At 32.6% G+C, this 12,545-nt stretch overlaps 1 protein-coding gene and 1 long non-coding RNA gene across 2 annotated transcripts in view; both read left to right on the top strand.

Annotated features, from left to right (window-relative positions):
- The window catches only part of LOC111047900 (leucine-rich repeat and calponin homology domain-containing protein), a 155,718-nt gene extending 149,556 nt beyond the window's left edge, over nt 1-6,162 (top strand). The window contains exon 14 of the mRNA XM_039424832.1: nt 4,272-6,162. The gene's annotated coding sequence lies outside the window, so the exon portion shown is untranslated. The remainder of the gene's footprint in view (nt 1-4,271) is intronic.
- A 589-nt stretch (nt 6,163-6,751) lies between these two features.
- LOC120350606 lies at nt 6,752-10,549 on the top strand. The gene is made up of 2 exons (XR_005570930.1): nt 6,752-9,917; nt 9,979-10,549. It is a non-coding gene; the product is annotated as an uncharacterized LOC120350606 (long non-coding RNA).
- The last annotated feature ends 1,996 nt before the right edge of the window (nt 10,550-12,545 follow it).

The raw sequence follows: 12,545 nt of genomic DNA, 5'->3' as shown, positions 1-12,545 counted from the left end.
AACCTTGATCAAATATAGCCTAGCCATGGTCAATTAGACCATAGTCACTCGTTCAAACATACAACTGTTCCTGTTCCACCAACCTCGGGATTGATCGAAACTCCGTCGGTCAAATCTGAACATGGTCAACTCTTAACCTAGCGCCGCAGTGCAGGATGGTTTCTCACAGCTTGGCGTTGTTGTCATTTGAGATGGGTGTCTGGCTTGGAAGTGTTTCGGCCGCATTGCAGGATGACTGTTAACGGTTGCCGGAAGATCAACAGCTGGGTTTTTTCGTTATTTTTCGTGATAGAGAAATTCTGATTGCAGATTCGTTCTCAGCGACCCCAAGTTTAGCCTGAAGGCTCATAATGTCAATAATGTTTTTAAATAATTAAAAATCATCATGAAAAGTCATTATTATGGTAGTAAACCACGTTTCTGGAAGCTTTTTACTGGTGACTGGATTATTATTGATTATAGGTAACACAAAAATCAAAATAATCATGAGAAAGAAAACTGCTGATGAACGCGAATAAGACCGCCGCCACTCCATTGTTCTATTGTCTCGGCTGCTTGGCTGAGCCTGGCTGGAGGGATCAAATAACCGACTGGATTGATCTTTCGTCTGTCCGCTAGGCGGAACTACGCCGACCATTGCTGGGTGGAAGACGTTACTGCGGCCGCTCGCATTCCCAACAACGCTGCTATTATTTGCTGTCTCAGCGCGTAGTCCGAGTCAGACAAGCATCCAGCCTGCACTGCGGAGCTAGGTTAAGTCCAGTCAATACAGACATAAACCTAGCTCCGCAGTGCAGGCTGGATGCTTGTCTGACTCGGACTAGGCGCTGAGACAGCAAATAATAGCAGCGTTGGTGGGAATGCGAGCGGCCGCAGTAACATCTTCCACCCAGCAATGGTCGGCGTAGTTCCGCCTAGCGGACAGACGAAAGATCAATCCAGTCGGTTATTTGATCCCTCCAGCCAGGCTCAGCCAAGCAGCCGAGACAAAAGAACAATGGAGTAACGGTCTTATTCGCGTCATCAGCAGTTTTCTTTCTCACGATTATTTTTATTTTTGTGTTGCCTATAAACTCCAGTCACCAGTAAAAAGTTTCCAGAAACTTGGTGTACTACCATATTAATGAATTTTCATGATGATTTTTAATTATTTAAAAACATTGTTGACATTCTGAGCCTTTAGGCTAAACTTGGGGTCGCTGAGAACGAATCTGCAATCAGAATTTCTCTATCACGAAAAATAACGAAAAAAACCCAGCTGTTGATCTTCCGGCAACCGTTAACAGTCATCCTGCAATGCGGCCTAAACACTTCCAAGCCAGACACCCATCTCAAATGACAACAACGCCAAGCTGTGAGAAACCATCCTGCACTGCGGCGCTAGGTTAAAAAGGGGGTGTGCTTGCAATTTATATTGTAGTTCTGATTTTCTAATATATTATTTGGGTACATAAGAGAAGTCTAGAACCAATTTCTTCATGCAAAATTTCCTTGTGCTAGATACAGGTGGCCCAAAAACCTCGTATTTTCGGCTCATTTTCCAGTTTTCAGCTATTTCTGCCAAATCTCGTAATCGGACAGAAAAATTTGCTTTCGCCTTTTTTCTAGAATATGAAATTCTGAATGAAATGAGATCATTCGGAACTCTCTATCTCCAATGAGTACTGAGTTATGATTTTTCAAGCATTGTTGTCAGGTGTACCTGGAAATCTGTATGAGATAGAGAGCGCTTCCTGATCTCAGATTGTAGAGCACAAAAAACGCCCAGAGGGATTTTTAATTATACATCTAAATGGTAACAATCGGAAGATATTGTTGATCAAAAACTAAAATTCATCAAAATTAATTTTTCCTTCAAATTTCACTCATTTTTGAAAAATCATAACTCAGTACTCATTAGAGATAGAGAGTTCAGAATGATCTCATTTCATTCAGAATTTCATATTCTAGAAAAAAGGCGAAAGCAAATTTTTCTGTCCGATTACGAGATTTGGCAGAAATAGCTGAAAACTGGAAAATGAGCCGAAAATACGAGGGTTTTGGGCCACTCTGTATCTAGCACAAGGAAATTTTGCATGAAGAAATTGGTTCTGGACTTCTCTTATATACCCAAATAATATATTGAAAAATCAGAACTACAATATAAATTGCATGCACCAATGTATATATAGTGACTGGACTATCTTGTAGCTGTACTTTTCTGAAGTTGGCAAACATGTTTTTTGGCTTGCTATCGGCTACATCTGATTTTGATGGATGGAAATTATTAAGATATTGCAATTATTCAAATGCTAATGAATTAATAATTAATTATTAAACGAAAATCCAAATTAAATGCTGTAATATAGTAAATATAGAAACACCCCATGATACTTATATCAGTTTTGCTTCTCATATTCAGAGGGTAATTTGCAATGAATGTCCTTTTTACTTTACCGTCAGGCTGTTAAAAATTTAGATTACTGTACTTTTTTTGTAATTACTGTACTGATTTTTCTTTAAATTCATTATTTTGGGGCGGGTCCACTGGGCCCCCTTCTTATATAGATACGCTCCTGGCGTTTTGTATAGTCACACATCAATAATAATATTTCAAATATGAATCGATTACTCTCGTACAAAGAAATTTACAAATCCCCATCAATTTTGACAGTTTTTTTATGAACAAAAGAACATTCCAATTCTAATGAGATACATTGGAGCAACAAGGTTTATCTAAGGATTGAATAATATAGGCCTACTTTGTAATAAAAGAGTAAAGCAAATCTTTAATTCAAAATCTTCCTTTATTTTCTATACTATAATAATTCACTAATTGGAAGATTCCGAGAACGAACCTAATAAATAATTTACTACAACTAAATTCAATCACACTAAAAACTTTGAAATTTTTCATTGCGTCAAAAACATATGGTAACCTACAAACAAGCAAGGAGATTGATCGAACCAGTCTTTTGACCGTGTTCAAATTTGATCGCCCGTTCGGCGGCGGTCAAACTTAACCATTGGTTTGACCGTGGTTAAACGTAACTGGTGTTGGTGGAACGAATTATTTCTGATTTGACCAGCTGATAGACTTTAACCATGTTCATATGCCTTGACCAAGGTTTATGAAACGGGGCATCAACTTACCATATCTATAATACAGGGCCGATTGACGAGTTTGGAAGGGTTATAAGTGATGAACCGTTCAACTTGGAAAAAAATTCTTCAATGGGTTCAATTCAGTTTGAAATTTAGTTTTTATTGTTAATTTTTGAAAATTATATCAGTTGAATTGCGGCCTTAATCAGAAGCAGTACACTGTTTGGAAAATATTCATTTAAAAAAAATGAAACACCTACAAGTACAAACATCTTCAAAACATGTTAAAATAAATAGAACAATAATTTCGTTCTAAAAACAATATATAATATGATTTCAAGCCCTTGAAATACACTGATTGGTTGATGTAGCGTATTTTTGAAGTTTTAAAACGCATTTTGGCACACTGCTATTGGTAAGGCCTGGATCTCTTCTCTGATTCGTTCATTCAGTTCTTCCAAGAACTGGGCGATCTTGTGGGCGATCTTTGAAAACTTTGTTTTTGATGTAACCCCATAGAAAAAGATCGCATATGCTTGAATCGGGTGAGCGTGCTGGCCATAGTTGTTTGAGAATGTCATCACCACCGTTAATGTCACCTCCCAGCGTTATGTGACAATGTTACAAACGTTTCTACGCCCCAATTGGAAGAACTTGCTGAGGAACATGACTTGGGAGGAATATGGTTCTAGCAGGATGAAGCTACAGCCCACACAGGGCGCATTTCAATGAATTTGTTGAGACAAATTTTCCCAGGGCGGCTTATCTCACTAAGGGTGGACTTGAAGTGGCCGGCACGCTCAAGCGATTTAGGCATATGCGATCTTTTTTTTCTATGGGGTTACTACAAAAATAAAATTTTCAGAAGCCGCCCACACACCTTGGAAAAACTAAAGGAGCGAATCAGAGAAGAGATCAAGGCCTTACCAATCGCAGTGTGCCAAAATGCGTTTTAAAACTTCATAAAACTTGAAACTTGATTTGGCAATCAAAAAACTTTAAGCTTATACTGGTCGGCCCATATTAAGAATTGTTCCATCATTTATCACTGTAGAAGCCATTTTTACCCCCGTAGCTAAATTTATCCCATCCATCTATTCATTAAATTATTAATAATGTTGAGTGTTTACTATTCTATTATAAATTTTTATTTTCAAATTATAATTGTATAATTACTCAATTTTCAGATATACTCGTATAATGAAGGAGCAATGTCTTCTTGAACTCGACAAAATATCCTTGGAATGCACTTCATTCAAGAGCAATCAACATGACACCAAAATTAAATGGGTACGTCTTTCAAGAAACTAGGCCTACTATATTCTTCAAATGTGTGAAGAATATTGAGTAGTAACTTATGATGTGAGTAGAATTTCACATAAATCGTCTATTGAATATTTCTCCAGGTTTATTATTCTTTCCTATTTACTTGGATGTTCGAATATTCATTGTTATATTATCATAATTTTTTTGAACGAAAAAAGTAGCGTCTATAACAATATTATATTATATACAGCAAACCTATTCACTTACAATTTTAAATATTATTTTTCATTGTAAACAATCAAATGTGAAGTATTTATTGCTTACGGCTAAATTTTGCTCAAGCTCTGTACATAGTTTCTTATTGAAAAATGTATCTAAATGTAAACTTTTTTTTTGAATGCGATTATTCAAACACCATCAAAGTATACACCTATAGTGATAGTTTCTTATTTTACAGTTTTCCAACAACTGTCATATATATATTATATCACCACCATTACTTTATGAAGATTGTAAATATTATGTGTTGATACGTTTCGTAGTTTGTTAGGAAACGGTTTTTACAGTTATATAGATATTAAGCAAGATTTTTCTTCAGTAATATTATTGAATTACAACTATTACTGTATTTCAGCAGCCTAATTAGCTTACTATTTGTGAAAGCAATAAACGTAAGAATTGTGCAGTGATTTCAGTAACTTATGGTTCTCAATACCAGGACTTTGCTAGTCATATTTTAGGTTAGTTATAAAAATTTTGTAATTCTACTGTACACTTGGGTGGGCTGAAACCCCATTTTCCGATTCTCAAGCTCTGAAGGATTTTTTCAGAGTTTATAAATACAAACTAACATGGAAAAATCTAATTTCTTGATACTTTTCGATATAAAAATATCGACAGGAAGCTTTTAACTATTGTCCATCTCCCGGTCGAATATGAAAATAAATATATTTATAAAATAGAATTATAGTACCCTTTGAACTTAATAGAATAAGAATACAAAATAATTATATTTTATAAATACAAGAAAGTAGCCCTTTATTCATACATTTTAAGAAGATATGAAAATATATTTGACAATATCAAGTCATTTTCATGCAAATTATGTATTCAATATACATACGTTTATCTAAATGTTGTCATTTTATATTTTTTAAACGATAATTTACATCCTTCTATGAGATTTTCATTGGTCTCTTATATACTCCAAATTGTGTGATCTTCAATGTAAAATTTGAAAAATCCTCTAAAAACCCTTTGATTAAGGTGGCCAGAGTTGCTAACTTATTTGAAGCTTTCATTTTGCATAATCATAAAAGCCTATTTTTATTTTTCTGTCTTCAATCTGTTTACTGTTTTCAGTCAATCGGTATAGTATCAACAGCCATGAGCACATGAGAATATATTCTGTTGGAAAAACTAGTAGTTTTATCCGAAGCTTCAATAATAATATGTAACTTGATTTTTTTCACAATGCATTTCTCACTTAAAAATTGGGAAAAAACTTTCTCAGCCCACTCTTCTCTTCATTGATTTATAATTTACTTCACACCAGTATCTGTGGACTACAGTAACTATACAGGGTGTTTACGAACTCTAGGGCATTGTTCCTGGGTAAAAAACTTATCTAAATTGATTGGGTAAATTGTTCGGAAGTCTTTAGCTACTCACTTTGCATTTTGCTTTTTTTACTTATTATTTTTTTTCTAAATAATGGTTAAACATACTAAATTGAAACTTTGCCCGATCATTTATAACAACTAGGCAAAGCTACAAAAAGATTATGATAATTTTTCAGATTCACACAACAAAATGGCGGCCAATTAAAATTTTGTTTCTCAAATAACTCAGAAACCGTTGATTTTACGAAAACTTTACAAGAATAACTTTTTTAATTCATTTGATTACCTATCGATTGGTACCTGACTTTGAGATTGGACCAATATTACGTGGGATATGGCAGCCTTCGTGATAGGTGACCACTGAAAGTTTGTTGCAGTGCAAACCAAGGCATACTGATAGAGTCGCCTCAATGATGCAACAATCTCTTTTTACATTGCATGTTATTGTAAGCTATTTTAGGTCATTTCAAACAATAAAATAACGTTACATAACCCTCTAAAGGTTGGTCACCAACTACTAAAGCTGCCATATCTCAGTTAATATTGGTCCTATCTTGGAAAATCTGGTACCAATCGATAGGCAATTAAATTGACTAAAAAAAGTTATTCTTGTGAAGTTTTTGTTAAACCAACGGTTTCTGAGTTATTTAAGAAACAAAATTTCAAATGACTGCCATTTTGTTTTATGAATTTGAAAAATTATCATTTTTTGTAACTGTATCTAGTTGATATAAATGATCGTGCAAAGTTTCAATTTCGTATGTTCTACCATTATTTAGAAAAAAATAATAAGTGAAAAAACAAAATGGCCGCTGTGTGAGTAACTGAAGACTTCCGGACAATTTAAATATGATATTTGAATATGTTTTTACCCAGGAACAATGCCCTAGAGTAGGGAGTTCGTAAACACTCTGTATAACAATGGTTATATAGTTAATGTACTGTGGACTAGACAATTATCATTATTATTATTAATCCGTTTGGACCCACCTTTTCCAATTCTGATGATAATAATTATTGTGGTAATGATTAACAATAACAATTATTATTTGTGATCTCAACAAAAAATGTATTTCAATGTTTTGTGATATTGTCAAATATTTTAAAAGAATGGTATTCCATTTTCTCTAACCTCAGCATCATGTACCTCAAAAAATATCAACATTCATTCTATTTCCTCGCTGTCATAAATTGTAAAACTAATTCTAACGGATCATTGAATCAAATTTTTAGGATTTGCAGTTATTCTAATCTCGTGTATTTATTGCATTTCTCAAAAGCTAGAAGTGCCGTATTCATATTGAATTTAAAACAAATTTTCTACCTTTCAATATCAAAATATAAGTAAATCTATTTTATTGCCCCTGTATTCACTTTTGCTCAGGATAAATTGCCACCCATGTTTTAAGATTATTCTATCAATTAGTTTTCCTTTTTTTTGGATTGGATGCTATTTTAAAATGACTACACATCTATTATACTATTCAGAATTCATTTTTTTTAATGGTATTAGTACAATATTGAATTTTATGAAGCATTTTTGCTATAACATAAATTTATTTCTAGTTGTAGGCCTACCTTTCTATCCTAAGCTTTTATTTATATATTTTTCAATAACTCTATACTATGTAAAATATTAACGGTTACTTGAAATTACATAATATTGAGGAGGTTAACGTACTCGAAATTCAGAACTTTTTGAATATGAATGCTATATTCCAAAGTATATAATCACTTATGATTCAAGTGATTCGAAAGAGTTTTCATCTTCAATCTGTCAATACAATATACAAATAATGATGATCCTCACTCTATTATACTCTGTATACTATAGGCATTGGTAAAGTTATACCAAAGGTAATATTGTCTATTCCGGATATTGCCACATAGACAATATTGTCCCTGTCAATGCTATTTTTCATCCTTCAATTGTCATTATTTGACATTATCATTATCATAGATTGCTAGTTATTTTGAAACATGAAATAAATCAGAACTTATAAAACGCAAGTTTCACTCATTTAAGGTAAAAGTAAGTTCATAACTAACTGTCAATATATAAATCATTTTCACTTTTTTCAGAAATATAAATTATACGGTACCGTACTGTAATAGCCGTATCCCAACTGTATCTAGTATCTAGCCTATTGCAATTTTTATAATAATTGTAGTATCACAAAGAAAATTTAAAAACAATATTATACTATTTGACAGCAGTGTAGATCAAAAGATGTAATTTCAAACTTGTAATCCAAGTATAGTATTTTTACAAGATAAGTGAATTAGTGACGAAAATATATTTCGGTTTTGAGAAGATTGCTCCATTTTTATCCTCTAATAATAATAATAATGTTAACGAAATTCTGTCAGTCATGTCAATTTAATAAGAGACTGGGAAACTGAATGAGTAATGTACTGGTTTTGTAAGGAATTATCATTCTTAATGATACCGTAATTATAATAATAATATAAGATTTAAGAAAACCACCAAGTCCATATAAATAAATGTAATCTATTTCATTCGGTTTTTCTACTTCTGGAGATTTATAGCTGATAATGATGTTGAAGTAAAATACCTCTTATGATTGGATTGAATGAATTGTATTCATAATTGGATTAAAACACTAATACCAGAATATTATGATTTTCAATTGAATTGATGTAATTTCACCAAGTCTGTCGAAAAAGTTATTATTCATATTATGACTGATACTAAGGTTAACAATATTTTTCCTCCATCTACTGTCTAAAGTTGTGTTTTACTCCCTGAAAGACAATCTAAAGATCTATAATTACAATCTAAGACTTGAAGGATTACGGATTTAACGATGTCTACGATAGTTGACTAGTCGTTGCTGCCTTCAGTGAGATCTACATTATCAAGTCATCATCATATTAATTACTTGCTATCCTTGTATATCATTAGGCAGACCAGATAGCTCTATATTCACTGTTGCCAAACTGTCTGCAGGCTATAAAGAAATATAAACAACTGCCAGAATATTTAATCTCAATTATGAAAATAATGTATTATCAAATCATGAAAAAATATTGTCTTTTTGAATAAAGATAGCATTGATAATTATTATTAAGAATAAACAATTACCGGGATGACTTGAATCTCATTTATCTACTATAGATTGCGATGGAATAAGAGAATTTATTGGCAATCATGCTATACTATTACCACTGACTTAACATGAATCTCACCATAATAAATAAAATCATAGAATCAGTGCATCTACATTCATTTAAAATAAAGATGATGATGATGAATGTACTAGTAATAAATAACTACATAATTTATTAAAAGTCGTTTGAAATTATAATTTAATTAATAGATTGGACAAGGGTTGACAAAAGTACCAAAGCTTGAAAGTACAATCATCAATCTAGATGGTAGGAATTTTGAAAAGCGTTGCAAGAGAGCTGAACTTGTACTCAGTGGATGATCTGAGTTAAAGCACAGGTCAGGATCTAACTCAGATTTAGAGCACAGGCTCTAACTCAGATTTAGAGCACAGGCTCTAACTCAGATTTAGAGCACAGGCTCTAACTCAGATTTAGATTTAGCGATTTAGAAAAGCATCTAATTCTGGGGAGAGAAAAATCAACTTGTATAAAGGAAGGGGTCCACCATCTATTACAAAAATATATTAATGTAATTCTGTAAACCCTAATTGCTTATTATCTTATCGAGTAGGCCTACCATTTATTGGGAAAATTACCTTAACAAGAGGCCAATTTTTATATTAAATTTGAAACTATTTTTCATTCTATGTTGTTCTTACTTTTACAAGTTGCAGTACATCAATAGTCATGTAAAAACCAATAAGTTATCGATTTTATGCCTATAAAAATATTGTCTAATGTTCATTAATATTTCAATCAAATGTATGCATACTAAGGAGGGTAAAGGAAACATGATTATGTCCTAGGTATATTGTTGTTGCCTACTCAGAAGGGTAAAGGAAATATGATTATGTCCTAGGTATATTTAGTATAGGTTGTTTAGTATAAAACTGTTAATGTTATCAAACACATAGTCCAATCCTACTTAGGTACTTAGCTACCGATCTTTATTCAGAGTTTATAATTTCTCTATCAAAATTCGGTAACTTTACCTTTTCTCATTTCATTTGTAAAATTTACTAAACTAATAACTGGTGAATTAAAGTGAATTTGTTATTTGTGAATGAATTCAGTTGTATTTAATTATTACTGTAATAATATGATAATTATTATTTCATGCATTGGATCTCCAAATTTGTGTAAAATGCAATTATATTAACTTATACCTGTGAAATATTTGATTGATAATAGGTTGATTCAGGTAGTGAATTACATTTTAATGTATATTATAAGTATGTGAGTAGATCGTTAAATTAAGTAGTTTTAAACGTCAAAAAAGAAAAGGTTTCAGAAATATTCAGTAGGACCGGAACTGTATAACACTGACTGATGAACGTGCATTAGCTAGATATTTTGTCATTGCTTCAATAGCTGAATATTTTCTGAAGAGAAACAATGTGAAATTTTGTTATGTTTTTTACTGCCAATAAAACTTACCAATTATATTCCTATGTTTTATTTGATACTTCATTCGTCTTTCTGTGCTTGATACTAGAGCTTCATCTATGGTGCGAATTTCAGCCAAATCTGAGATACATTTTTTACTGTTTCAAAACGCTCAATGGTTTTTCTAATTTTTTTTTTGATTGAAATTTACAATAATCAAAATTTTATGTTCACTTATTGACAAACTTAGAGGGTGATATTTCTCTTGAATGAACAATGAACAAATTGAATGAACAAATGAGTGAATGTCGCCTTCATGGATAACCCGTTCAATGGAGGTGACTGAATCTCCATGGGTGTGACTTAAAATTCAAAATAATTATGTAATTTAAACAAATTTACAATAATCAGAATTGTATGTTTACTCATCAACATACTTTGAGGATGATATTTCTCTTGAATGAACAATGAGTGAATGTCACCTCCATGGATAACCCATTCCATGGAGGTTAAGTCACCTCCATGGAGGTGACATAGAATTCAATGAAACTATGTAGTTTTAGAAAATTTACAATAATCAAAATTAAATGTTCACTTATTGACACATTTTGAGGGTTATATTTCCCTGTAATGAACAATGAGGGAATGTCACCTCTATGGATGTCACCTCTATGGATGTCACCTCCATGGATAACCCATTCCATGGAGGTGACTAAATCTCAATGGAGGTAACTTGGAATTTAATAAAATCATTTGGATTTAACAAATTCACAATGATCAAAACAGTATGTTCACTTATTGGCAAACTTTCAGGGTTATTTTCTTCTGGAATGAACAATGAGGAAATGTCACCTCCATGGATGTCAACTCCATCGATAACCCATTCCATGGAGATGACTAAATCTCCATGATGGTGACTTTGAATATAATAAAATAATGTAGTTTTAACAAATTTTCAATAGTCAAAATTGTATGTTTACTCATTGACATACTTTGAAGGTTAAATCCCTCTGGAATGAGCAATGAGGGGATGTCACCTCCATTTTTTGTGAATTTTTTCTCATGTTCTTTTTTTTGTGAAGATAAAAATCACTCAAACGTTGTGTTCTAATGGTCATTGATGCGAGAAACACGAATCTAAAATCAGATTTGCAAAATTCCTTACCGTTCGAGAGATATGATCATTTGAAAATTCAATAATTGAACCTTCATAACTCACCCTTTATAGAAGCTGGGGGTGCCGAACTTGTCTCCGACATTTCTCAGGACGAGCCTCATCTATGGTGCAAATTTCAGCAGAATCTGAGATTTTCACTGATTCAAAACGCCTGATGGTTAGCCTATAAGTTAAAATAAGTAATTTCAATAGATTAATTCTGAAATATCTTTTCAATATTATTTATACCGGTACGAGTAGGTCTAACCTATATGTGTAGGCTAACTGATGCATGGATGAAGTCTAGGATGGTTAGTTATCAATTTTTAAAATGTCATTTCAGGATTTTAATTTGTGTTTCTCATACGGTAATGTTTAAAAATTATTTCATTGTTTCAAAAATACATTTTAAATCAATTGTGTACTCAAGTATTTTGATAAAATGAAGAAAAAAATGGCGGCTGAGAATTGTTTGTTCACTTTTGTACAGTCACTGTCAAAAGTAAAAATAAAATATTTTGGCAAATAGACAACATTGCAAAGCGAGAGAGAGATAGTGCTATCTGTTTTGTTGTATGATCGAAAAGGACAGCAACAGTATTGTCAATCGTAACCTACGTATAATGTGGACCTCACTATACCATCAATACTATTACAATGCGGCGCTTCCTAACAAGATGGCGGATTTTAGCGTCAGGGTACTAGCCAAGTTTCCATACTGTGGTTTCGCCTCTACGCGGTCATCACTCTCTCAGCTCAAGCTCACAGGCTCAAAAATCCAATTTGATGGCTTGAGTGATGACTCCACTATTATAATAATTAATACACTAACCCTGAGAGCGGGGTGTTTGAATTGTTACAAAATAATAAATTTAATTCGTATTATATCAATAATACAA

The sequence above is a fragment of the Nilaparvata lugens genome, chromosome 3, assembly GCF_014356525.2.
Source record: "Nilaparvata lugens isolate BPH chromosome 3, ASM1435652v1, whole genome shotgun sequence".
NCBI lineage: Eukaryota > Metazoa > Arthropoda > Insecta > Hemiptera > Delphacidae > Nilaparvata > Nilaparvata lugens.
The sequence above is the reverse complement of the archived record's forward strand: the minus strand, read 5'-3'. Positions and strand labels throughout refer to the sequence as shown.